The sequence below is a fragment of the Meleagris gallopavo genome, chromosome 4, assembly GCF_905368555.1.
Source record: "Meleagris gallopavo chromosome 4, MGAL_WU_HG_1.1, whole genome shotgun sequence".
In the NCBI taxonomy this organism is placed as follows: domain Eukaryota; kingdom Metazoa; phylum Chordata; class Aves; order Galliformes; family Phasianidae; genus Meleagris; species Meleagris gallopavo.
The window spans coordinates 56,957,372-56,985,275 of record NC_139407.1 but is presented as its reverse complement, the minus strand read 5'-3'; the positions used below and the strand labels follow the sequence as shown (position 1 = coordinate 56,985,275).

Below are 27,904 nucleotides of genomic sequence, written 5' to 3'. Positions count from 1 at the left end.
CAGCTAAGGCAGTCCCCTGGGAGTGTAAGTATTTCCAAGAAAGTAAGTGTGGTGAATATGCTAAATCTGCCTCATGGACCGTGTGTCTCAGTGTTTTCCTCAGCATCTTTCTGTCTGAAGTCACTGTTTTATTTAGGCTTTGTTTGCCAAAGGTTTGAAGGAGCATCTCCTTCCAATTACTGCTTCTTCCCTTCATAACGTAGTTCCAGAAGGGACCTGATGAATCATAGCCTAGTGATTCCTAACCTTTAGGTGTGTGGATGCATAATAAAATTCACAGCTCTCAAATGACAGCCACAGGCTCCAGAAGTGATGCATTGGTTAAGCATGCATCAAAAAGTTAAGCTGCTCAGAGTCAGGTTGTCAAAAGGTCACGTATTATCCAGGAAGAGAAATATGTGCCCTAGATGTAGTTCGCTTAGCCAGGGTTGAGGGGAGCTGCTTCCCACTGCTTAGGATTCACAATCTGAGTCTGCTCCTGCAGTTAAGTGCCTAATGCCTTCTTTCAGAGACTGCGACTGAGTCAGCAAAGCTTTGGAAGATAATAAAATTAGTCCCATGGTCCCCCTTACCCACTACAAGTAGAATTTTCCCAGCAAGAAATTATTCACAGAAGATGAAGGAAACACATCTCCCATTTACCAAGAGTGTGTTCAAACCTTCCAGCTTAAGGAAATCTGTGGATGGGCATTCTTGATTCTTTGCCTTGAAAATAGTCCAAACAGCATGGTGTGATTAAATATCCATTCAGTCAGATTTAAAAAAAAGCTTGAATATAAGTCTCTAGCTATCTTATTGGGGCATTCACCTTGACAGAAGAGATTTGGATTTCATTATCTGCTCCTAGATGTATATAATATAAACTAAGAAAATTGTCCTTTGAAATAGTACATAGTAGACTTGTTTTCTTTATCCTGGGTGAAAATTTTCACTGTTAGCCTGGATTCTGGTCTCCACATTTCCCCACTCTACCCATCCAAATTAAGACTTCAATTAATACTTTATTTATTTGTTTGTTTGTTTGCTTATTTATTTATTTATTTCCCAGGCCAAAAGGAAAGGTTAAAAAAGACTTTTAGGGATTTTAAACTAGTTTAGTTTAGTTATGCCTGTCAGGGTGATACTTCAAAAGCAATTAGTTGACTAAGGAGCCTCAATTCCACTGAATTTCCTAATCAGAAATTATTTCTGTAGGGGTTGAGTTGAGCCTCTATTATCACTCCTAGGATTAAAACATGGTTTAGCATGCTAGGATTTCCACAGGAGGGTCTCTAGATGAGAGGTGTTCCAATTAAGCCTCCAGAATGCTGTGTGAAAGAGGAGAGATATGTCACGAGACATGACACAGCTGGCAGGTGCAGGGGCTTTGTATGAGCTTGCAGGGTACAATGGCAATCCAAATCCATCAAATTTAGATAAAGAGTACAGAAACACTGTGACTCACTGAAATCACATGAGCAACCCTGCCACAAACCCACTCATCATGAGAAGTATCTCTTCGAGGACTTACTGCATCCCTTTGTCTCCCCCAGAGTTTTTCAAGAGCATCTCAGATGTATTACTGTTAGCTGCTAAGGAGTCAGGCACTGTAATATGTGAAAGATCCACAAGGCATTCCAATGTAAAGATCCTATAGCTTGCTCAGAGGCGACAGTGAGATAGAAAAGCATACAAATATTAATCACAACATTTACAAAACATTTGGCTGATTGTTATAACCGATGAGCTTCTTAGTCGCACCTGGATTAACTTGCTGTTACATAGTTCATTTTTTCAATCTAATATCTGATCTTGAACCTTCTTGAGCCAGCACTTCTCTCCTTATTTTAGTTAACACAAGGTATAACCTCAGGCTTGATGTGCTGCCACAACGCACATAGGTGGCACTAATCCCATTAGTTGTTCCAATTGTTCCCAAACTAGGGATCATAACATCTACCAGCATATTTAACCTAGCAGAAATACATGTTCATCTACCACTGATGTTGTTTCTGGGCTGTGTGAAAATGACTGCAAGATAGTCAGAATCAGAAAAAAGGTTGATAATTGCTACATTAGACTGTCCCTTCTGGAAACTTATTCTATTGATATTTTAGTTTCAACATTCCTTATTGAATCATCATAGAATCACAGAATGATGGACTCATAGAATGGCCTGGGTTGAAAAGGACCACAATGATCATTTAGTTTCAACCCCCCTGCTATGTGCAGGATCACCAACCAGCAGACCAGGCTGCCCAGAGCCACATCCAGCCTGGGATTATTGCTCTTCTTTCTTTTCTCTCCAACATCTTAAAAAGCTTATTTTCAAAAACAGAATGCCAGAATAGTCCAAACCTTCTCTCCTTCATTGGTTGTCAAAAGGTACTTATATTAAAAACATCTGCTTAGGCCTTGGAAAACCAGGAAAACATTTTTTCCTCCCTTTTCATGTACCAATCCTCAATATTCCTTGAATTTCCCTACTGACTTTGCCTTTTTTTCATCTTTCACTATAGAAGCTCTCTGTTAATGCCAATATAAACAACTTAGATGAGAGGGACCCACTGCACTGTCTAGAAAACTGACTCTAAGAGGAGTGTGCACTTGAAAATTGTCATGAATGAATTTATTACTATAACATATGCTAAAACTTAAAACTGCCAGTGCTGCAAAGAAAACTGTCTGCAGCTTCCACTTGCATTTATGAGAGCAAAAGAGATAAAATTTTATTCTAATAAAGTGTGGTGCATTTGCAGCTGGGAGTGAAGTAGAATCAAGATACATCAAGTAAAAAAGACATTACAAGTACAATAGAACAGATGGATGCAAATGTGAATTTTTATCATGATGATCCATTAGTATTTTGAAGCCAGGCAGAGAAAAACAGTGACCTGGAACAAATCAAGAAGAATGATGCTTGACTTACCTTTCCTTCTGCAAAGTGTGACCCACATTCATAGTTTTTAATTAGAAGTATAATTCCTTTATGGGATGCTGAGCTAATTTCTGTCCATTTTTGTAATTCATTAAGTACCTAGGCTAAATTACAAATGAATGGGGGAAAACGGACCAGTTGTTGGTTCAGTTACAAAAAAGCTTCCCTATGAAATAGAGAAAATGATCAGTACATACCTGAGTGCTGACCAATTGCATAAGGCACCAGCAACCTCATCTAACCTTGAGTAAATCCTGCTATCAATATTTAAAATAAGTCTAGCACTAACCTTTTTTTAAAAAAATCCTCAGCTAGCCATCTAGAAGACTGATTTTGTCCCATAAATAACCTCTGGAATGAAAAACACATGCACAGCACTTTCTTCTGCTAGTGGAAGGATGCTCACCACATAAAGGATTAGCAAACACTGTGAAAGAAAGTGCATTGACTTAAAAGCCCTTTCAGGCAACTTCTGAATGAACACAGCAGTGCTGTCTGGAAACATAAAGTCCAAGGGGCCAGATCCCAAGTCTCCAATTTGGAAGAGTTTCTGTTACTAATTACCATGTTTGATATCAGATCTGACATGTATCTGGTCGTACTAGCTGATCTGCTCAAGCACAAGGTCAATCACCAGACACTCTCCTTGCACTGGGACACAATCGTCTACCATTTGTAAAATAAACCAGCAGCCACAATATGCTCATGCAAGCCCTGACATGGCATTGTTTAGATGGGAAGACCAAGGTCTACACCAAAAGTGCAATGACACTGGATGCTCTATCGCCCATGCCACAAGTCCAGTCCTACTGCTCAGTCACTAGGACCTGTGCTCACAGACTTTCATGACTGAGCAGGCAAATGCTATTTACATTCAGGTCCTTTGAGGGTCTGCAAAAGCAATGGCAATAGTTTGTGAATATATCTGTGAATTTAGAAAGCATTTTGCAACAGTGTTTTCATAAATAGTTAATACGTAAGATCTATTCATTCTACCCCTTCCTTCTCTCAGTGTTATAGTAAATGCTATCTTTGCACAATGGTATCTTCATCAAGTTCTTGGAAATAGAACTGTATATTCTTGTGGAAGGGGATTTTGGGCAGGAAGGTTAGGTTGGTCCACTCATGGCCGTGAATCTTCTAGAAGGTATTTTCTTTTAGTAGATGGTAAGTGTAAAAGAGTAATGGAAGTTGTTCATACAATGGTAAAACAGCAACAGTAAGTGACAATCTGCTGACTCATTTCCTTGTGTGGATTGGTATCTGGTTTGGTTCATATTTGAGGCGATATTGTATATTTCCCTGATCAAAGAATAAGAAGCAGAGATTCCAGAAAAGTGCTTTACATGGAGACTGGCAAAATCCCTTGGCATTGCTAGAGTATGCCTGTCTGCCTTTGATGGATGTTTCCTGCCTTCTTCCAGACAAGTTTTATTATGTCTAATCAGGAGGTACTGCTGATTCCAGAACAAATTCAGAATGCTTGATCCTACTTTTTTCTAAACTGCTTGAAATCAGAATCTGCGAGGAAAGAATTAGCATGGTCTTTGCACTGTCTTCTCATTCTTCTTATCAATTCACATGCTAAACACATGTGAGAGCTAGCCTGTATTAATCATGGTACTGCTCACACAGGACCAGTGCAAGGGTCTGATAAAAGCTAAATCATGGCAAATGGTGAGAATATTGAACCAGAAGATGGACCTTCTCCGTGAGAATAAAGTCTGTAGGAATTGTTGGAGAATACAGTACTGTGATTTAAAATTATGAAAGAAATGCTGGATCATAGTGAATGGTAGGTGCCTCTCAAGGCACAAGGCAGTGCTTAACAGACTAGAGCTGACGTGGATCTGATCAAGTACCCTGTGACATGCCATTCCCCAGATTGCTATGAGGGCAAGCTGAACCTCACATGTCCTTAGACAGGATGAATGATCAGTCAGAGTTCACCGAGGTTTTTGGGAAGCAGTCCCAGCCCAAGCTACAAATACATCAGCTTATTGATGGTGGATACCAACTGACCTAGTCATCTACTTTATGGATGCTACACATTCTCATAACCCTTTAAGAGCTCTTTAAACAGGCTATAAAGTCCCATGAGAGTTTTAAAGGTTTACTTTGCCAGAGATATTTGATAGGAGTTGCATAATGCATCGAGAGGTATTGCACAGGATTCACAAACATTTTCTTCGTAAATGAAGATATACATTCCTGATGTTAACAACAATTTTATTTACATATATTTTACTATTCTGTTTCCTCAGCTCTTAAGAGAATTTTTTCAAGATGGTGTCAGAGTCTACTCTGGAATCCTTCTTTTATAGCCCACACATTGTCCTCTGCAGCATAACATCTCCTCAGCTCTGCTTGTACATGTGGTGAACTTTCCTCATCCCAGCACTAAGGTCTGTCACCCGACCCAACCTGTTTCAGTACTATCCAAAGATTTCCATGACTAACATGACTAACAGGTTTCCTGCATAGCCTTTCCATGTTTACAGGCTATCCTTCCAAAAATGGCATAAGCTACTATTCTTTTTGTTCTGCTTTTAGTAGCTTTTTGTGTGTCAGTGTCAATCTACCACAGACGTGGCTGAAGCAAATTGATTTATTTGAACTTTTTGTGACTCAGACTGTTTTGACAAGGTTTAACAGTTACCCACTGGATTTCTACTGTTCCTACTTTGGGCTGAAGGGGCATATTCTTTCTTAATTTTTTTAATTTTTGGCCAAGAATGGTGGATATTCAAAAAAAGTCTTACAGTTTCAGCATTTTTCTCTCCAAATCTTTTCAGTGTGAACTAACAGTAACCCAACAGCAGATGGCTTATGATGCTGGGGCGGTTTAGGCTGAAATCAGCACCTAGCTCCTCAATTAGCTGGTGAAAGGAAAGTGGATTAGCAGTTTGCTTTCTGAGATTGGCTGCAGAAATAACTCTTAATCATGTGAACCGAAGTTGTTGTGTATGCAGAATTTGGTTGACCTTGACCTCTGTGCATTGCTAGACAAGAAAAAAACAGGTTACCCTAATTGTCAGCAATGTGAATACATTGCCATTTAATCACCATTCACTTGAAATGGCAACTTTAATTTTATGGTAATGCTTACTGTTCTAGACTCACTAGATGTGTCAGAAATCCAAATTCTGGTGAGCAAACCCTCAAAACTTGACTGGAAAAGCTTTTGAACTCATTGCCTGAGATGAAAAGCAAACCTTAAAGCTGCCAATATTTATGTTTTGAGGGAACCAGTTGAAAAAGAGAAAGAAATTTCCTGAGTCAAAAACAAAAATAGACCATTAAAAAAGCTATTTTGTTTTCTTCCTTTGAAAATTCCTTTTTCATTTTAATTAATCTCTCACAGGATTCATGATGTTGGAGAGTTTTCAAAGAAACAGAGTACTTGCTTGCCAGGTTTTTTTGTGCATCCCCCTCCTTCCTCCAACAGCTCTCACTGCTCCACTTGTTGCTAATATTTATCCACTATAAATATATAGCAGTTGAAGCAAAGAAATGGCTGGAAGTGTTCAGAAAACCCAAATAATTTTAATTGCAACTTCTACAGCTTCTATATATAGCGGATAGAAAAGTTCTTAATATTCTTTGATTGTAGGTAAATTGATCCAAACTGGAAAAAAATTTCCCCTAATTTTGTGTTGCCTTATAGTTGTAAACCTGGATCATTGAAGCTTGATTTTTCTTCTAGGACTAGAAGGATATAGCTGCTGCAATAATACAGTGATTTGTTCTAAATTCTGTGCAGTTTTGGCCTCCATCCTACAAACACCAAGCTGGTCATTTCAGATACGGGTTTCCTGAGGGGCTGACAGAGGCTTTATCTCCTTCCCACTTGGCAGCTCCTCTGTTCCCAGGAGAAGATCACGACTTTTCTTTACATTTGAGAATAGGTACTGCATGTGTCCAGAGATGCTCAGGAAACTGCTCAGCAGCTGCAGACACTTCTTGACTCTGGCCAAGAGCACTTTGTCTTCTGAACCCTGAGCTGCATTGCTGGGTTCCATCCACCTCTATGTCCCCAGGCCATGGTATGCTCATACCCCATATACGAAAAAGCTCTGAGCCTTTGGAAGAGTCGCTTTCATTGTAAAGTACATGAGAGACCTGAAATACAGGTTGACATCCAGAAAGATATTTCAAGTTAAGCATCCTGAGCATCAACTTTTATATCTAAGGTTACTTAGACATAAAATATTTGATATACTACATGAAAATTGATTGTTGCATCAGTTGCTAACTATATAAATGCTCTTGCTCATCTTCTTTGGTATGGTATTATAAAAATTAAAAATTACAAAAAATTCACAGCACAAAACATGGCTTTCTTCCATCTTACGACATGTTACTGATTTTAAAAGGAGACTTATTTGTAGGAGTAAAATTTGGCCTAATTAGCTGTTAGGAATATTTAAGTAAAATAGTATCACCACCCTCTGCCAAAGAGAGGAAATAACAGAAGAAAAAGTAACTAAATCATGCACCTCTTCGAATTCTGTTTCATTGCCCATATAACAAGAGTAGGTTCATTTCAAGATAAGGCAAAATCAATATCACATGGTTCAGTTTATGAAAATGTAGGGAGAAATAACTGCTTAATATAAAAATTGGTATTTGAAAATGATCTACTTCTACTTATGTCTTGCAAAAGAGTATGTGTGAAAGATTTATACGACTAAAGTATAAGTTTCCAAAAAATACATGCTATTTTGAATAATGTTTTTTCTTTCCAAAGATCATAGAAGTAGATGAAGTAGTTTGATGTAACAAGCATGAAAGAGTCCAGATACCAAATGCTTTATCTATTTGAAGTTATCCCATGACTGTAAATCCTTCTCAGGCTAGATGTTGGTCTTACAAAATGAGAAGGTATAATATGTTGCATGAATCCCCACGCAACCTGGTGCAATGCCATGCCTGACCCTATTGTTGGCAGGATGTTGTGGTAGCAAAGTTCCCACAAGTGGGTCTATCGCTCTGAGAGCTAGATTTGGACTTTAGGATGGCAATCAAGCATGTGCTCAGGTCTCTCTTTCTCTAAAATATGTCCATATGTGTTCATACTTTCAACTGTATCTTTTCTCAATTTGAACTATTATTAATATTTGTGATATAAAAATAAAACCTTTTTTTGCTGAGATGGAAGGATCTTCAGGCACTACTAAGCAATTCACTGTGTGCTGCAGCAAATAACCAATGACTGAAGAGTGTGAACTTCTAAACAGACCTCAGAAATAAGATGAATAGAGCAGCAGAGCACGTTCAATGGAGTGCTTTTTGTATGGGTGAACACAACTGTATATTTGAAATATATCAAAAGGTATGCTGCAAATTTCACACTTCTTAACAGTAAGGGAAAAATGTATGTGGTACCCTGCTTGTAAGAGTTACAAGAAAAATAATGGGAAATAAAACTCCTCTGAATATTAAAATGAGGTTCAGAAAATGCAGCTATAATTTTGGCAGCTTGGTCATATGGCAGCAGCAAACAAATTGGGGAGAGGAGGCTGAAATTAGTTTCTTTCTCTGCTAATATATTGTCTATAATAAGGTCCCAGATTTTTCCCCTTCGTCTGTTATTTAGTGGTTTATCTGAGCAAATATCTGTGCTTGCAGAGCATTCATAAACGATTAGAGTCCTTTGTCTGAGCATTTGCTATTTGGAATTTGCTCGCTGCCCGGGCTGGTTGGTCAACTAAGGACATGTTTGTGTTACACAATGGTGTGCCTTGGGAGACATAGCCAAGATAGCCCAGGAAGGACAGTACGTTTGCATGGCACGCTGCCACTCTGCATACTCACTTGGGTCCCAGAGGCTGCATAAATGAGTTAGCTCCATTCAGTTGGCACAGCTCTGCGCTGACCTGGCTGTCCTGATCCCAGGACTGGAATTTCCACATTTGGAGGTAGGTTAGTGTATACAGATTTTCTCTGCCTTGTTTGTCTGATATCTACTTTGCTTCTCAAGTTTATTCCCCAAAATACTTTTTTCTCATTAATTTGTTTGTTTGTTTCATAATTAGAAAACAAGCACATTTAGCATTATTTTCCATATACACTTGTATAAAAGTATATTTTCTGAGTTGGTTTGCTAGAAAAATTGAACAAAAACAGTATAAAAATAGTTATTTAATCTGCAGATAAGAATTTACAAACATTCTTGCAAATATATTTTGTCTCTGTTCACTCAGTACTAACTTACTTTTGGCAAAGCAAGTTGATATCTCTCATTAATAAAAGTACTGCAAGTAAACAATGGAAAATAATTACGCTAGTTGATGAGTCACATGTACACAACATGATAGATATTTGAATTTCTTGCATTTTCCTTTCTAGGCTATGAGCCTTTCATAATCTCATCACTCTAAACTAACTGGAATTATTTTTTTTTTACATAAGTGAATTATACAGAATGAATTGTCGGAATGCTCTGTAAAGCATCAGACTGTTCTGACATTTCACTGCACCTGGCTTAAATAATTTACATGGCTTTCCAATTATTTTTATGGCTTATTGCATGTTTGAGGGCTGTGTGAGAGCTGTGAAAGAATGTATAAAATAAAGCTAATTTTATCAATGGTTGTGAAATTACAAAACTTGATGAGCTTGAACAGTTCTGTACAGAAAGTGGCCTTTTTCACTGTCATATGGGCAATCATGTAGGAAGATCTCAGGCCCTGTGTTCTTATTACTGATGATCAGTATGTGTGAAGATGACACCTGAAAACCACGGAGAACTTTCTCTGTACCCTCCAGTTCTGCTACTTCTTTAAGGTTCATCTGCAAAAAAAGAACCCAACTTAACCACAGTAGCAAAAAACTTTGAAAATGATATGCGAAAATCTCAGACTCTATTTCTCTGGCCATAATCTGTTATCCTCAACACAAAAAAAAACAAGAAGCCTAAACAAAAAGCGTAAGAACACAAGGTGAAGGCATGGCAATAAAAGGAATATTACATATTTGATTTGAATGGGACAAAAAAAACCAACAACATTTTGGAGCACAACCTTACAGAGAAAATTCCTTCACATCCTCCCATGAAAACTCAACACAATTAATGGTGCACAGCACAGCCACCTTTTACTGCAGGATAGGAGTAAGTAATTCAAATGAATGAGAGAAATTTGTATCCTAGAAGGGAAGTATATATATATCCTCCCTGCAATCTCATGCTGTAAATGTTCACAGAAGAACTGTTACTGGATGGACTAACAAGGAAGGGGAAAGAGGTTGTTAAGAAAAGAAAGCCTAATGAGAACATGCACAAACCAAGAAACAGAAATGGTAAAAATGAAGAGCAAAGCCATAAACACTCCATCTCTGCTTCCCTCCATGAATGTATGTGATTAAGCTGGTAGTTTCATGAACAATTCAAATGCAAAAAGTGTTGCTACTGCTTGTGACTGTGTCTTCCAGATACACAGACCTGCTATTAATCAGTAACAACAATACAAGCTTGTGCCCATGTAACTGTACTAGGGCAATGTTGAGTGAAAAAATGAGTCCTGCAGAAGAGCATGTATAACATTTAGTGAGCTCGGAACATGTGCAGGATGAGTTCCCACCTACTGCAGTGTGGGCAGAGGGTCTGTGCGTACTTCAGAGTCCTGGGTGAATGTGGCCTGAGGCAAAAAGAAGGAATGTTTACAGAAAGGGAAAAAAAAAAAAAAAAAAAAAAAGGAAAAAAGAGAAAAATGAAAAAGGAAAAAAAAAGTATGCGTATCCAAGGAAAATTATTAAAAAAATAATGAAATGAGTGCTCCCCTTTCCCTCAGTCCTAATAGCTGATATTTTTTACATCACCTTAAATATAATGCATACTAAATGGACTAAAATATAACATGCACTTATGGACTGATGCAAGCCCCTCTCCAATGAGTATGCACCAAAACAGCTGGAATGTAAAGGGTGGCGGACTTGCCCAGTGTTAGCTTCATTGTTTGCAGCTACTTTGAGTTACACTGGCAGTGAACTTGGGCCATTTACTTCACTGACATCACAGTCAGCATTTTCTCACCACCCTTCCTTTCTTTCCTACAATAAGCACCAAAACAAGCAACAAAAAGTAGCAATAGACAAAGAAGCCACCTCTTCTCATACAGAGCTTGGCAGGCACAAATTGCTGGGCTTCAGCTAGCAGGTCTGTTGGCTTCTATCTGCCCTTGTAACATCATCCTTTTCTTTGTTCTCTCCAAGATTTGTGACTTTTGAGCAAGTTTTCCAAGGTCCAGACTCTGATCTAACCAAACTTTCCCTCAAATTGGTTTGTTTGTTGATGTGTTTTCTTAAAAACAAGCCTGTAGTGTGCTGCAGCAGCTTTATTTATACCACCAGGAAAGATATGTCTGTAGCACACATTTTTTCCTTAGGAAAACAACAACAAAAACAAGCAAACAAAAACTAGACCAACCAAACAAAATAGGACTGTTACCCTTCATTGTTGAGATTCCTCCAGCCTTCCTAGCAATGACTGAATGACCCCTCAGTATAGATCAACCTTCAATTTAATAGGCTTTAACTCTTGCTAAACACATCATCTTACCTGAGACATTTGTCAAGCACAAATATCATTTCATCTATGGGAAGCCATACAGCACACGAGGGCAAATAAAATGTTGTTGCATTGCAGCTGGTGAGTAAGTATTTCAGGACAATAATAAGACCATTATTAAATGTCAGTATGACTGCACTGTATAATTCTGGATCACAAATAAAAAAGAAACCACAGAGCAGATTCAGCATTTTCCCCATCGGAAGCGGTACACAACAGCTGAAAATGCTCTATTTTTACATCCCTATCAATAGAAGTCTGAGTAGCTGCTAACAGTTTTGCATCCATGAATTTACAGCTGCAGTTATTAATAAAAAAATTCACCTACCACTGTCCATTGTGTTACTCTAAAAGATTAGTGGCATGATATCTTAAAGGTTAGGCCTTTTCAATTTACTCATATGTTATACATGTGCATATATCCCCACCCAGATTTCCCAAGCAGGAAACATACCTAATTAATTTATAACACTGAATTTGGTACTAATCCCTGCATTTAGATTGCTCAGCAGTACTGATTATAATGGGACTGTTGTGGACTTTCCAATCTTCCTCTACGGGTATCCAGCCTTCTGTTAAGATGACTGCCTCCAGGCTACGGCAGCATCTTTTTCGCTTTCTGTGACATTTCCTTTTTGTCGTTAAGTGGTTAAAATAGTCATTTCCCTTCTGTGTGTTGCTGACTTAGGGCAACTTCAGATATTCAGCAAAACAACTGACAGAATATGTGAATACCCTGTAGTTAACTTTCAAGGCTATAGATACTTCTCAGTTGTGTTGCATTTTATGTCTCAGGCCAAAGCACATTACACAGAACAGTCACCCATGAAAGACGTCCTTCTCATTCCAACTGTGTAAGGATACTTTTGCACATTTAGTTTTCTTGTAAACGTTCTTCCTCTGAAAAGAGAGCCCTGGAATTTTTATTTTCAGTATGGCTTGGGAGAAGTAGAGAAACTCACTCTGAAAGTTATTTGTTTTCTGTTCAAACTTTTCTGTACTTTTTGGCTGCTAAAACAGAGATGTTTCACTCCTTAAATATCTCAGCTTCATCCAAGGTGTGACACATATCCTTTAACATGCCCTCCTGTGAAAATATGCTTTTAAGCCACAGTAACGTCTGCTAAAATAAACATAATGGGGTCTCACGCACATGCACAATTATAAACAAAATATTCATTAATTAGATGCTGAAGTATTTTCCAGCATGCCAAGAAAAAAAGCTTAAAAATCCTTGCTGTTTTTTATCCTTGTGTATTTCTAAAAATGAGGCATGATAGAGAGGAAGTTTCCTCCAGTAAAAAAAATGAAATAAAAGAATATTAAATCAAATGTTGGTATTTCCAGCAAAGCCAAGTATTAATTTTATTTTATTTCAGGACAAAAGCCATGCTGTTCATATAAATATATGCATATGTTTCTCACTGCAGATTAGTATTCAAAGATATCTAATCACCAAGGCATTGTCTTTATCAGTCAGTGAAGCACTGAGTATGGCACCCATTGTCAGACATAAGTACTGCAGGACAGTAAAAGGTGAAATGAATCCTGATAAGGGATATAAAAAGGGTCTGGTAAATTACCACAAGTTTCTGTTCTCAGAGTGGATGTCAGTCTGAGAGGTGGCTTCATCAACCAAAGTAACAACTGTGCTCTTTAAATAATCGATGCTCAATTAAAATGATGACACTCTTGCTGCACAGCTTTATGCTGGCCTCTTCAACAAAGACCATGAATCAATGAACATGGATGGTAAGATAGAGGGATTTAAAATGAACAAGCTGGTGGGCACAAAGAAGGAAGATTGAGAGTCCAGTGCCTATAGAGAACCAAAAGGTTTTGTTGAGAAAAAAACAATTAACAATTTTACTGAATGTCACATACCTGAAAAGAGAGATGGGTGCTGCTGTGGTGCTGCTGCACCACACTTTAAGACCTTCTCTACAATCCCAAGAGCACTGGTTGGTTAATGTAGGAAAGATTATTTTAAACTGGAAGAGGGGAAAAGACGATTTTACAGCACACACTTTGAAGTTTGGCTTTAGCCAAAAACATCTTTGAAAGAGCTAGAAAGTTTCCATCTGATCATGAGGAAATCTATGCTGGGTTTCGAAAAAGAGTTGATAACCACTAGTGCAGTGCTGTTCTGGACCAGCAGGAGAAGCCACTTATCTCCTGATGGAACTTATTAAGTATGAAAAGGATGATGCAATCCAGTGTTCGAGTACAGAAATTACTGAAATATTTTGTTTAGGGGGCACTTGATGATCTTTACCAGGTTTCCAGATAAAGATATTTGTGAAAACTATATTAAAAACTCCTTCAACTTTATATAATTATATCAATTTTAGTGGTCTGATAATAGTGGTCTGACATTGCTGCACTGCTTCTGTTCCCATGGCTTGGCTAGCTGAAGTGTTGTTAAGCATATCTTACCCGACAGTCAGCCTGCAGCATTAACCTACCAATATAAGAGAGGCAGCTGGCTTTACCTGAGGTAGGGTGCGGAGCATCCAAGGAGGCCTGAACCAGAAGAGCCACGGGGCAGTGACTGCCATGTGGAGAGGTAGGCACTGAGCCATCCCCCGTCAGCAGAGAGAGACCTGGAAAACATCTGTCTATGGCCTTGCAAACCCCGTGAAAGCACACACACAGCATGGCTTGCTGTGCACCTGGCAGAAACAACTGCTGGAAATACTTTGATTTGTATGAACACTCACAACCTGTGCTTCCTTTCCTAGAAAAGCTATGAATTTTAAACAGAAATACCTCTGGTTCTACACTGCACACTCCACTTCTGCAAGACCCCTGCTCAGTTGCTTCTGTATATCACTGTGTGTTTTCCTTCATTGCCATGGCAAGGGCTTATTTCTGAACTGAAGAGTTAAGGACTATATTATGTTAGTTTAGAGCAGCACAACTGGCTCATGACGCAGTTTATAAAACTAAAACATAGGACATGCCCAGACTTGCCTAAATACATTGCAGAAAGCCAAGACCTGTGTTCTTCCAATGTTCTTTTTATCATATTTCTCACAAAAATGCCTGAGCTCAAAGACTATAGGTGCCTTTCTTTCATTACCATTGTCTTTCTTTAAAGCAAAATATATATACATCAAAGAGATCATGTAATGCGATAATAAAAATTCACCTTATTTACAGTAAAATGTTATTGTTAAATATCAGAAATACAGATATTAGAGCACGCTAACACCATACACTGAGTTTGAAGACTTTTTGTGGTTTTCAGCTTTCTAAAAGAGAAGACAGGAAACACTTTAATTGATTTCCAGTCATGTCCCGTGCCCATGTTAGATTTTTCATAGAATCACAGAATGACTTGTCACAGAAGTGACCATGAAGATCGTCCATTTTCAACCTCCCTGCCACAGGCAGAGTGGCCAACCACTAGGTCAGGGCTCTATCCAACCAGGCCTCGAGCATCTCCAGGGATGGGGCATCCACAGCTTCTCTTGGCAGCCTATGCCAGCGCATCATCATCCTTCCAATAGTGCATTTTTATAATCTTTGGTTCACATATATCTAACTTATGCCATTTGTGCAAAGCTTTCCCAAACTTTAGCTCTGACAAGAGCTTGGGTAATACACCAAACCAAACTGAGTATTCTAAAATAATTAACAACTAAGCCTTTGTACACAAAACCTCATTTATCATTCTGAGAAGAAATATATTTGAGATCAGCCCAGCTTATTTAGTAGTACTTCAGTGTTTCCTTGTCGTGTAATATTTATTCACACTTCCCAATACTTCTTGGACAACAAAACTGCAATTATTGGGCAGTTTGAAGAGTTTGACAGTTCTTGTGTCTTTCTTGCTCTGCAGAGACATGCTCATTTTTCTTTTGTGCAGATCATCCTGCCTAATATACATCCAATATTTACAAAGCACAGAGGTGAAAAGTTTGGCTTTCATGCATTCAGTGAAATTTGTTCTTTGCAGACTGTTCTTTGTTTCGGGATCCAGAAGGTACATGCCTGTGGCTCTGGTATTTTCCTCTGGAACAGAAGTGGCCTGAGTTGCCCCAGTTGAAGGCAGGGTCCCAGACTGGCTGCATGTGCTCCATTCCCTGCATGTGGCCACTGGCCAAGTGAAAGACAGCTAAAAGACAGCTAAAAATTAACAGTCCTGATAAACCTTGATGGCTGTTTCAAAAATAGTTCTTTAGAATGAAACCCTTTTGTTTCCCCGACGAATTTGGCTTTGTGTGCATGTGGTTGCCTGTGCAATTCTTTACCAAAAGTGAGACCCCAAGAGCTCCCTTTGAAGTCACCCAGCAATCTTTTGTAAGTGGCCATTACTGAAATCGCCAGGAGCTGAATGCTGTGGCTTTTTTAGGGCCTAGATACAGAACTGTGAAAGAAGCAGATTCTCATCTCTCAGCTAAGCCATGTTTTCATGGACCCCAGAGCTTCCAATAAAGAACTTCTCCCTTTTGATATTCTATTGTTGATTTTTTCAAAGCCTCAACTCCTAGTTGGCCTGAAGGGAGCAGCTCAGTTCTTAAGCCCAAGAATTCTCAGTTCTGACAAAGAGGAGCTATCTGGCTTGTTGCTATCACCTTCAGAGCTTCTGTAGAGAACTCAAGATTGACAGCTACACTCACTGATCAGGGTTGTGATCTCTGCCTTGTTTCTAAGGATTTTTACTGATGCGTTCTGTGCTTACCTTCTGCAGATTTTTGTTTGTTTGTTTGTTTCCCGAATATATGTGTTCCAATCATACCCCATTGATTAAGTTCCTTCTGAATTTCATTGCTTTCAGAAGCAGCATCTATCAAAGTCACCTACAATTAATCACATTTCACACACTGAGTGGAAACAGTTGCCTTCTTTATAAGCCCTCCATAAACCAAGAAAAAATCATTTGAAAATTGCTATTTAAGCCAAAGCTACTAGTGGTTGAAATGTCGGATACCATACTCACAGGCAAAAAGAACATCAAGTTCTTCTTTTTTAAACTTTATTTTCTCTGTAGAGAAAAGTTTCCTATAGTTCCTTGACCTTCAAAAATGCTTGAAAATGGATACGTGTTGGAAAAGTCCTTTAAGTCTCTGTCAGCACTGTCTTCTATTCCTGATGCTGGCTGGTTGTGGGATGATTACTTCTCTACAGCACTCCTGCAGAGGGCCTAAGCAACAGACTAAAGCTTTCAAGTTTTCAAAGCAGATATTTTCACTAGCCTCTCCAGACACAATAATGCATTCAATTTTTATGCAGGCCATTCAGTCTTCCTTAGTTTGCTCACCCTGCTGACACTAATGTTCTGATCTAGCAGAATATAGCTTGTCAAGTCCTCTCAATAAACAGTGTGAGGAGGTTCACAGATGTCACAAAAGCTGTATGAAAGTTCAGAGACTACTCTGTAACAGCTCTAGCAGATTGCATAGAACTGAGTGCATATAAATAACAAGAAAGCAGTTCTGAGAAAACAGTCCTTCCAAAAACTTTCTTGAGCATATCTCCCATATATATCTAACAATTTGCAGATAGTATTGGAAGACATCTAGAAATAGCATGTTCAAGTAAGGCATTGATAAGGCAAGCATCAAACAGGTTTAGCCCCATATGAATTCTACCATTAAGAAATTCCGAAACAATATGGCTTAGAAAGAGAACTTAGCACCATCATAAATGAATACCATATTATACATATATTAAGTATAATATTAATTTAGTATAATAATAATTAATAATAAGTATTGTGTTTTTTTTTTACCAAGCAGGAAACTTTGAACTTTCCTGCCTTCATTGAAGATCTGCTCTTGGCCAGCAGCTGGCTGTCCTTAGGAGTGAAACCTGAGGCTTCCCAGTCTCTCCGCTTTTAGTAACTGCAGAAGTTGTACAGGGGCTCAGGAGTAATTCAGTTTTTAGAATTGATTACCAAATGTCCAGGGTGGCATAGCTTGATTTTATCTTTGCACAATTTCAGATATGTAAAATCATGACTATAATTGTTCTTGCTTGCCTTGAGTTTGTTAGCATTACTTCTACCAGGAAGAGCTTTGGGACACCAGCAAGGTCAGATTGTCCCACAGCCTCCCAGTCATGTTGCAGATTTTACATTTTGAATAAATCAGCTCCTCTCCTTCTCCTTTTAAATGCTGATAAATGCATCCATGGCAGAATAAAGCTAGTGGATAAATTACAGAGTCTAACTTTGCAAATGAAGGCAATGTGAAAGTAAGGGACCTATTGATATTCTAACAGCAAACTCACGCTAAATATTTATGGCAAGTAAATAGCAGCCACAAAATATCTTGGGTAGAATCTCACTTTTTCTACCTGAAGTAGTTATCTGGTGAGAGAAGTTTGCTGGTTGAGGGGGGTAAAAAAATACAAGTGTGAAGCCAGCATGGAAATCTTCTATGTCCAAGGAAAACCTCAGCTTGTTTTCTAACTCCCACTGTCACAGCCACTTCATTCATTGCTTTTTGTAGAGGATGCAGGTTTCTCTCGACATTTTTACATCCTGTTGGTTGCATTAAGCCAGCTCTTTTTGGAGGTCAACTATGTTATTTTGATTAGCTTAACACCTCCCCAGAAAACATAGCTTACCTGCATCATACTGTTAACAGCATCCAGTTCTACTTCAGGCACAGTCCCAAGATACATTTGGCTTTCCAAAGTGTTAAAAATGTGGAAAGCGGCCATTGCATCTTTCAAAATCCGTAATTTGTGTCATTTTCCAGAAGATCATGGGATTTAATTAGTCAACAAATCCTCATGCTTGCTAGTCTACTTCCCCAGCTCTGGAGTTAGCATTCGAGTTTTGTATCCACTTTTTAATAATTAACTCTGCACCACAGCCATTGGCATGGTGAAGCCTCACACCCCAAACGTTTTGTTGTAAAGATTTTTGGCAAAGTTTCTAATATATTCTTAGCCCTTAAATCTTCATGAAATCTTACCTGGAACTAAGTTAATTCGTGTTAGTTTCTTACATATGCTCAATGTCCAGAAAAAATACACTTGCCTGTGATTTCTGGATGCCACCTACAGCAATGGCATAAATGTGTTAAGCTCCATAGCTTTCCTCTCTTCCTGTTTTATAGAGCTTCTATATAATCAGCTTAAGATCATCTTAAGAAACAATCAAACATGGCTATGACTCTGAACAGTGCATTTTCTTGTGTTTTTTAACAGAAATTTCTTGCCCTGCTTAAAAATTCTGTTTCCTTCGTAATGGCCATATTCAGTGCTCTGTTCACCAATACAGATATTTTTTTCCCCACAAATGCATATATCCTGCATATTGTGTATCTCTCTTTAGAATAGAGTCTCTTTGTATATTTCTCTTTAGTAAAAAGAGACTACATATACATATATATATAGTAGAGAGATTTATTCATGTATTTTATACTTTTATTTTTTAACCACAACAGAACACTATGAATTCATCACAGAAGTTGAGGTACAATTTGTATTAGACAAAAAAGAGAATGAAAAAGTAGAATCAGCATATTCTGTCCTACAACAGTAAGATATTCTTAGGAAGAAGCATGCTTATTTTCCTCTGTGGAGGATGCATTAACTCTTCCACCTCACAGGGGAAAAAAATATTATGAATGTGTGCCTTAGCAATGCAAATAATCTATCAAATATCTTTAACTTTGAAATTCTTTCAAAGTGGCATATGTTACCAAAAATGTTGAAGAAATTTTCTTTCTAGGATAAAGACAGAGCAGTACATAATACTCAGTGTCTCAAAAAGTTATTAATCACACTCACAGTTAAAGTTTTAACTTATTGTGACAAATTTTGACATAAGGAGGTTGGTAATTTTTTTCCTGCTAAAGTGACTACAATGCAATAGACATGTGACATCATTAGAAAAGATGATGGATTGGCAGAGAAAAAATAGTGTTTTTATGTCTAGAGGTTTAAAACAAAGATGGAATTTTCATATTCCCACGGCAGTAGTCATTCTTTCAGAATGCTCTGTGATATAAAAAGTCTCAAGAACTAAAAACCAGTTACAACAACATGCTTTTGACCTGTTTCCCTTCTGGTCCCCACAACCTAATTACTGTCTTCCAAATACCTGTACTTTTGCACATTCTACCTGTACTCTGACTTAGAAATCAAAGCAAGTAAATTTAATATGAAATCAGATTGGTGTTTGACCAGGAGATTAGATCTCTGTTAATACCTATGTATTCCTTCAAAGGCAAGAAGATGTTTTATCTTAGCAAAGGATGCATCTGATTAAGTCAAAGGCTTCTGAATCCATGCAACATTTCTCAGATAAGTAGTGGGCAGACAGTGTCGGCTATTCATCTTACAAACTGTCATGGCTTCTCTGGCTGAACCTTCGTATTTATGAAGCTTCTTAGTGGAATTCTATTTGAATTCTAACGTTTTCATTTCTACCAGAATTCTCTACAGATATTCTTGACTTTTAAAACTCAAAGCTTATTTGTTACTTCAGAGACAGAGACTTCAGTGCAGTTCTTACAGATTATTTCAAAGATGACGTAAACCTTGAATATTACATAGTATATTCCTTGAAAAATAAATAATAGCATTTTTAAGGGCCATATCAGAGACAAAAAAAAAAACAACCTGTGAGAAGTCACTTCAAAATTATGTATGTATATAATTCTATATTGATCTCATTTCAATCATAGATTTATATTACATATATTCTATATTGACCATATTCTTGCTTAAATCTTTCAGTCTTCTTACAATAGACGTTGTAAATAACGATTATTTAAAATTCTTTTGCAGTGTACTTGGACAGTGGAAGCCACTAAATACTTGACAATTTGCTTTGTTATCTTAAACATTTTGATCTTCAGGTTTTCACACATTTATCGTGCTTGTAACTTAAGGAAGTGTTCTTTAATTAAGCACAATTACAGCACTATAAACATTAATGCAAGAACAGCATTTACCAGTACTACACTTCCCAAAAACCACCTAGCCAAACTTCCTGGATTTTCCTGTTGACATCTGTAGAAATTCAGTTTATACTGCTGTGATGACATCGAATTAATACATATAGGACTTCTCTTAACAGACTTTAAAATGGATCCCATGACTGGGATATCACATGTAAAACTTAAATACTTTCAGTTCACAATACAAAAAGGAATACAAATTCAAGGCAAACAGAAACAGACACTGTTTTCTAAGACAACTGGTTAAACTTTCACGAGAGAATACTTAGGATGCTAATACTATGAAAACATTTGTAAAACTACAATGATGAATTATTGAAGAGCTGTTTTATGAACTATAAAGACAGTATACCTGTTTCATGATCCTGCACCTGACCTCCTGTCACTAGACCCTGGCAGGCTACACACATGCCCTCTACTTACACTTTCACTTGGATGTTTACCACTGGTTATGCTCTGTTCTGTAAGTTTTCTTAGCTTTCCATGCATCTTTTTCTTCATATTTCATTTTGTGTATGTGTTCTTAGACTTGGTCCTTGTAGCCTAATATCTCTCCTGTTACTGAGCTTATTTAATTCACTCTTCCTCCAATTCAAAATATTTTTGCTTTGCCACTCTCTTCTCACTTTCCTATGCATCACAAGCACTCCAGATTTATGGTCACTTCCACTAAGTTGCTTTCCTTCATCTCATTCTTAATTAGCTTGGCCTTATTAATTAGAAGAGAATGCTTTCCTTATCTTTCAAATATATATTAAAAAGTGTTCATAGTGTACTTGAAGAACTTGCTGGACACTTTCTGCCCTCCTGTATTTCTTTCTCTACAGATGACAGGTTAATTACATTCCTCTTGTTTCAGTTTGTGTGCTTCAATAAATAAACTCTTGTGTAGCTTACAGAAAGCCTGTACAAGCAGATCTTTTGGGGTAGGATGTTTACCCTCACTATTAATTAACTTTTGGGTTCTTTTATCTTTTGAAATAGCTCTTGAAGAATGCATTGCTAGAGACGTCATTAACATTTTGTCATACCTTATTAACCCCAGCCTTTTTGCAAGAATAGGTAAGCCTCCACCTTCACATGTTGAATGAGATTTCATTTAGAAGAGGAAAATTATCTTCGAAGCTTAAGACGTGATACTCAATATTTATGTCCACTCCTGTATCTTTTTGTGGCACCATAGTTTATTGGTGACCTCAAAAACAGAGTGATGGAACAGATGCTTTTCTGGCTAAATTTTAAATAGTTCATTCAAATTGCATTCATTTCAGCTGGAAATTCACTTTAATATAAAGTTTTGATGGTGTTGGCTGTTTTTGTTGGCTTATGATAATGTTTCAGGATGAGTCACCATGACTGCTGCCAAGTGTTTTCTTGAAATCTTAAATTTACTAAGTGCTTTTTGCCACTCAGTGACAATCTTTGATGATTATACTTAAGGAGAAAACCTGTTATCATCTTACATTTTGGAATACAGACTTCTTTACACTGGGGTTCAGCTTAACTGCTTTCTTTGTTCTAGTTATGACCACTCTGTGGAAGACTTAGTTACTCAAAGCAATTTCACACTGTACAATGTTAACTGAAAAATTGTTCTTGCTTAATGAAGTTTTTGCTTCACTTGCTATGGTTCCCATCATTGTTAATTCATTACCAGAAAAGAGAGAAATAGATAAATTAGAATATTGTTGTCATGGCATAGGTAACAAGACCCTAATGGGAATATGAGTCTGACAGAAAAAAAACAAATAAAGGGCTATAATTCTTGGTCTCATGTATTTCATAATAATAATTTCTCAAAATTCTTATGAACAGAACATAAATAGTCTAAATAGTTACTCTGGTAGACTTCAAGGAAGTTATTCCTATTAAATTTTTGGTTAACATAATCAATTTTACTTGATAAATAATATCTGAAAAAAAAAAAATCCTATTTTTTCCCCAGAATACCTTGGACATGTTTCTGTCTTCTTCCAGGACTCCAGATTATTAATAACAAACAGAAGAGAAAATAAGATATGTTGCTCTCTTACAAACCTTTGTATATCCAAGACTTATCTTAGGGCATGATTACAGTAGTAGATTATAAGTCAAAACAGAATGGAATCTAACTGGTAGAAAAATAATTTGTGGTGGTAGCAATATCATTTCTGTGCTCTCTGTCTGCAACGCCTAGAAGTTGTACAAGCCTGGTTGTCATTGCATTATGTGGTCAAACAAAACAAGCCATGTGATAGTCTCCTTGAAAGGTTCTATTTAAAGATTACAAGCCTCAGTGCAGCAGGAAACACTTGAGACATGAAAGATAAAATGAAGCACCATCTTAAACTTCTCTGGTGACAACCTTGTTCCTATTGGCTTGTATTCAGTGAAAGACTGCTCTCCCCATTAAAAGACTTTTTTCCCTCCTTTGATTCTTTTGAATATACATGAATATATAACCCTTGAGCAGTATTGTTTTTGTCACCAACACATGAATTTAAGCTTGATATTTCCCATGTCTTCCCACAGTATATAATGCAAGCATCATTTAAAACCTGTCCATAAATCCTTTTTCACCTCAACCAATGCTGAGATAGATAGCCTCTAGCTTCATTTAGCCATACTTCTCCTCCACTTATATTTACTCTCAAATATTCACTTCCTGATATAAACCAAACAGTGCCTGTAGCCTGCTCATACCTGCTGCTTGCTAGCCTTCATCTTGGTTGTGTAGCCCTCATGGGAATCTGAGCAAACCTCTTCAATCAGAGATAGTACTGAGCAGAAAACAGTTCTTTAGACCTTGGTAAAAAACCCAGTCTTGTCTGGTAAACGTTGCTGGCTCAGGAAACTTTGGTGTAAATAAGTAATTCTCTGCTCAAGTAGTATATTTACTGTAATTAGGATGAAGTGAAGAAAACCTGTATTATTTTGTTAATCTTTTGAGTTATGAAATTTTATTTATCACCAGGAGGTCTTTGTAAAGAAATATTAAAGAAATATTAATACCTCAGTGATGTCAGTGCAGATGAGGGAAATAAGAGTAGAAGTAGCTCCAAATATGGAAATGTGAGTATCCAGCTGAGAGACATGTGGAAACCAGCTAAGACCTCAAAATCTCAGAAGACATTTATCTGCCTTCAGTGGCAAGGAACAATTGTTCACTTAATACTGTTGTCCCACCTTTTAGGATTTTATAGACTTCAGCCATCTTTTATTCCAGGCTTATGAACCCTAGTATATTTGCATCTGCAAGAAAAAAATAGTGTCAAACTCTTTTAACAGGTTGAAAGGATAAGAAATAATGATAAATGCCATGAATCTTAGGAAACCTTTTGATACAGCTACACATAAAACTTTTATAAGCAAGTCCAGAAAACTAAATGAAACTGCTACGGGGTGGATTCAAAACTGTTTTAAATTTAATGTCAGAATAGAAAGATGTGTAAGTAGATTTCAGCCAGTTTGTCCTGGACCTAGCTAATATTTCCTTTTATGATCTTGGATAAAGGAATAGGGACGAAAAGAGTGGAAATTTATTAAATCTTCAGATGATCCAGAACTGGCCAGGCTGTAATTAGATTGAAGAACACAATTAAAGTGCAAAATTATCTTGATAAGTTGAAGAAATATCTTGAAAAAAATGAGATTCATTCATTAAGGACAAGTACAGAGTTTTATATCTTATAAAAAATTATGAACTGCACAAATACATAATGAGGACCAGTGGGCTAGAAAGTTGTTCAGGAGACGAGGATGTGATGAGAACAGTGAGCAACAAGCCCAAAATGTCATTTAAAAAAAGAAAAAAAAAAAGAAAAAAAAAAAAAAGCAGTATCACTAGGTTGTTTAATGTGCACAAGGAACACTAGTAGAATTGAAAGATTCATCCTAGTACATGTCATTGATAAAGCTGCAGTTGGAGTACAGTGTCCACTTTTGGGCTTCCAGTCCAAGAAAGAGGGAAGGAGAAGAGGCAAGCACATTAACAACTGCAATAGTTTGGAAAACATCATTTACACTTTTTAAAAGCAAGTTTATAAAACATGTTAGACAAATATCTATCAGCATGATTTGAATAGTCTTGGTACTTCTTTAAATGAGTAGATGTGTTTTGATGACTATACTATCTCATGTATTTCTCATCTCTGTTTTCTTGATGATTTATATATGTTAGTAGAAATATGCTAGGTATCAGGGAATGCGGAATAAAATAATGATACTAGCTGACAAGACTTGGCTGTATTTATCTGCTTAGATAGGATATGATAAAGATCTGCAGCTGTAAAGCTTCAACTCAAACATTATTCCATCTTGAGTGCAAAATGGATATGAAAGATGACAATCCACCCAAGAAACAGGCACCTGTATTTATGGCCTCTGTGATATCTTATGCAATAAATGGATTGGTTTGATAACAAATGCTACAATTTATGTCAGCAATGAGCTACAGCATGAGTAACAGTACCTCTTGCTCAACAACAACTTAATACAAAAGTAATACATAAGTAATCTAGTTTCAAGAAGTAAGAACTACGCTTGGATTTCCAACAGATTCTTGGGCAATAACTTCAGATTCAGCATTGTAACCAGAGTAACCACTTAGTCAACACTGAATTAGGCAGTTCTTGGAATCAAATCTCTGTTCAATACATTCAAAGGAAGGATTACAACCACAGGGTAACTAGCTTTTGAAAAGCTGTCAGCCAGCCTCTTCTCTTTCTACTAGGGACATACTTGCCCTTAGAGTGCCCTCAGGGATAAGTAGAAATGCATTTTCTGAGAAATCATCACAGCTAACGTAGAGCTTTAAGTTTCTCAAGACTTGGACAGTCTTTATCTGTGTTAAATGACAGAAAATTATGCTGCCATGAGGAATTTTAATATGGGTTTCCTTTTGGTGCCTAATTTAAATGCCTCTAGCAGGTCACTGTTAAATTTGTCTGCCTAAATGAAATTTTGGATGCCAAAACTCCTGGGAAGTTGTTCTGTAGTGTAGAATTGTGATATTGCGATTATCTAAATATCATTCCTGATCTGCAGATAAAAAGGAAAGCAGGTAGTATGCATGCTTTTTCTCTTTTCACGTTGTAACCCAGAAAGGCAAGACAATGATGTTGAACACTTTTTTTTCTTCCTTTCTGTGCTTGAGAAATACTGCAATGGAAGTTAAGGTATGAAATTTCATTTTGTTTCTCCATGGAAATAATCTTTACAAGACCTCACAGCCTTTAAATATTCTTTCTTCTGAATTAACTTCCGATGTTTTCCTAGTTTCTTATATTGATAGAACTACTGTCCTAAGTAAGGACTGTCAATAGGACAGGGAGCTGTGCACTGCAACACTGAAGCAGAAAGTGAGGTCTTGCAGCTAACCTGGTTGAGCTAAGAGAAAAATACACATATACCATTGTAACACTATAATGTTATGGAAAACAAAGCAATGACAGGGGGTAGCAGAGTCCCAGGCTGCAGCAAGTGAGGATAAGCTCAAATGCAGCAGCCATGGATGAACAAAGGAAAAAAGTTGCTTAGGCTTCAGAAGGCCTCAGGTAGGCTGGGATCTCTAGCAAGTTACCCTTGCCACCACTGCCAACCTTTAAATGAGATCTGGGAAGGGATGCATCCTGGCTCCACCCCTTCTAGTCACTCAGATGCATTACATGCACCTCCCTAGGTTGGCCCTGCTTTCCCACCAGGTGCTCAATCACTGGATCAGGCCATGACTTAGCATTTCTGCTACAATCTTTATAAGCAGTAGACTGATATGAAACCTCTGAGAAAAGGTTTCAGTAATAAGTATTCTTTGCTTTAAGGAGGAGCTTAAATCACCATCATCAATCAACTGTACGTGCATAGATTTAAGTACAAGTAATTTCCATGAAAATAAATAGGAGGCATTTCTTTCATAGTGACCTACCGACAAGGCTCTGTAGTAATATCCATTCAAAGTATCACCTGCCTACAGATTAATACCTCCATTATGCTACACAAAGCTGCACTTAAACCTAATGACAGCAGAAACCAAGGAGGAGACAAGAAATTAAGGAGTAGGGCATTTTTTTTCTAGTCTGAATCGTTCCAGCTGTCAGCTAAGGGGCTTCATGATGCTTTGCCTGATGGATAGATTGGCCCTTTCTTTTCAAAATTTTCTACCTCAGGTAGGTTCTTGAAGGATATGATGAAATAAAACCAATCCAGCTCATATTTGCCATATAACAAATTGGTCTTTTAAGATATTAAGTAGATACATAACAGATGGAGTTTGTTCTCTTTGCAGAGGACAAATGCAACAAAGTCGCAGACACTTGGCTCTCAGTATGGCCAGCATTTAAATTTATAATCATTGTGTTTTTGTCCTGCTTTTTGGATTTCAGCAATGTTCTTCCTCAAAAATTTTACAAGGATACATCAGCAATGTCAAAGTTGACAATTTATCACATTTGAGTGAAACAGAATTTCCCCATCACAGCATGCCTTTTTGTCACATGTACATTATGGGATGAATCTTAAAGATCCCCTTCTGCTGTACCATAGTGTGATTTAGTGATCTATGTCAGACACAAACTATTACCCCATTTAATGTTTTTTGAAATTTGTTCTACAGATATTCAAGATAATTTACCCTTATCAGTAACTTTGGGAGAGGTCATTATAATATGCTTTCCCTTCTCCCACAACATCCCACACAAAACAGAACTTGCAGTTTTAACTTATCAATCATTTGCATCTTGCAGGATTTTAATACCTGTGACTAAATGTAGTATATGCTCCTAAACAAGCTATTCAAATTCTTCCTGGTTATTAGTCAGTTATTACCTGATGTCTTGGTAAATTTTTGTTTTGTTGCTTTAATTTGGCATTAAATAAATATTGTTCTTCTGCTCTTGTGCTGATACCTTAACTTTTTAATGGTTTAATACCTTTGTCCAGCCTTTCTCCCAGTGGAAATTTTTTTCCATGCTGTAATGGACACTGCAGTTCTTGCTTCTTGTGCTGCAGCATCATTGTTTTATATCTGACATCATATGCCTATGCAGTTGTTTAATCTGAGAGTCATCAAGGATAGGATATCATTGTGAATTGCTTCACTGCCAGTACCCTCCAAATTGTCCATATGTTATCACATACAGAAGTGTCATTTGCACCAGTGTGCAGTATCAGCAGTGGGACTTTTTCCTCCAGCCCCAGAAAGCCTTCCCAGAATTATGTCATGAGACTTGGCTCGAAAGAAAACAGCATAGTTTGTTATTGTCTAGTCCCATTTACAAGCTTTTCTTTCCATTGCTTTCAGCATAGTAGTTTTGAATCTATGAAGAAGTCTTGGAAAAGGCTTCAGTATCTTTCAGGTGGCCTTGAAAGCTAGACTTGTGCTTCTGTCACAAAGTTCTCTGTTCCATTTGACCATCTGAATCTTCAAAGAAAGCCTCTCCATTTTCCACTTGAAACTCAGCAGTACTTTGATATTTATAAGACTATTCAGTTCCTTTTGGCTATCTTCTTTGGGAGAAC

General features: G+C 37.4%; 1 long non-coding RNA gene across 1 annotated transcript in view; it reads left to right on the top strand.

Moving 5' to 3' along the window:
• The first annotated feature begins 8,705 nt into the window (after nt 1-8,705).
• LOC104910819 (uncharacterized) overlaps nt 8,706-27,904 on the top strand; it is a 39,178-nt gene continuing 19,979 nt past the window's right edge. The window contains exon 1 of the long non-coding RNA XR_793447.4: nt 8,706-8,838. This is a non-coding gene — a long non-coding RNA (uncharacterized LOC104910819). The remainder of the gene's footprint in view (nt 8,839-27,904) is intronic.